The following is a 1,010-nucleotide window of genomic DNA, read 5'->3' as shown; positions in this document are numbered from 1 at the left end:
AGTATACCAGAGAACAATAATATTTTTTTAGAGGACAAAGAACAATCAGGAATTGGGATTTCAGTAGAATCCAAAGATGGACTTTCCCAAATTTGGTTTTGCCCAGGTCTAACATAAGTTACTCAGCAATTTGGTTTTGCCTCCTTCTTTTATTTCTCTATCACATGGAAAAATTTTTTTTCTTTTTTAATTTTTCTGGCAAGACAACCCTTGGTTGACCTCACAGATTGCAAGAACCTTGTCAGCTTACAATCCCTTATTTTTTATTTTTTTATTTTTTATGCCTACAGCATCTGGTGTTCCTAGGTGGTCTCCTATTCAAGTACTAACCAGGCCCGACCCTGCTTAGCTTCCGAGATCGGATAGGGTCGGGCTTGTTCAGGGTAGCATGGCTGCAGATGGAAAAATTTTCTGGCTTTCACTTTTACTCTTTGAAATGGGGTTATGTGGTTAGACTTACCTGGCAGAAATTAATGAGAAACTATGTTTTGAGTGTCTCAAGAAATGGTGCTCTAATAAATATATTACAATCATTTTTAAGCACTTCATGTTTTAAAAATTGAAAATCAAAGTTGGAAAAGGACGCAGAGAAGCTAGTCCTGTCTCATTTTATAATTGAGGAAATTAAGGCCCACCAAGAAAAAACGATGAACCCAGGACTCTTGGTGAACTACACCATAGCCTGCCCGGTTGATTCTGCTGAGGGGCATTGCACCGTGATCGGGACTAGAAGCATGTTAAATAACTTCCAAATGATATCTTTGGTACTGGATAGAATTAAAGGGCAATACAGTGTCCACCATCCTTTCAGACCTGCCCCAAACTGGCAGTCTACAAAGTAGGTAAAATAATCTTCTGAAGCCATTTTGAAGCATGGAATGTTATATCACAGTAAAAATGTCCATTGGACATTGAAAATCAATGTTTTTTGTTTTGTTTTTGTTTTTTTGTTTTTCGTTTTATTTGTTTTTGTTTTTGTTTTTTAAAAAAAGGATTTTTGAACACCTGGC

The 1,010-nt window shown here is 36.6% G+C and overlaps 1 pseudogene; it reads right to left on the bottom strand.

Moving 5' to 3' along the window:
• Positions 1–281: 281 nt before the first annotated feature.
• LOC112474073 lies at positions 282–400 on the bottom strand (annotated as a pseudogene).
• Between the last annotated feature and the right edge of the window lie 610 nt (positions 401–1,010).

Source organism: Pteropus alecto, unplaced genomic scaffold (genome assembly GCF_000325575.1).
Source record: "Pteropus alecto unplaced genomic scaffold, ASM32557v1 scaffold69, whole genome shotgun sequence".
Taxonomy (NCBI): domain Eukaryota; kingdom Metazoa; phylum Chordata; class Mammalia; order Chiroptera; family Pteropodidae; genus Pteropus; species Pteropus alecto.
The sequence above is the reverse complement of the archived record's forward strand: the minus strand, read 5'-3'. Positions and strand labels throughout refer to the sequence as shown.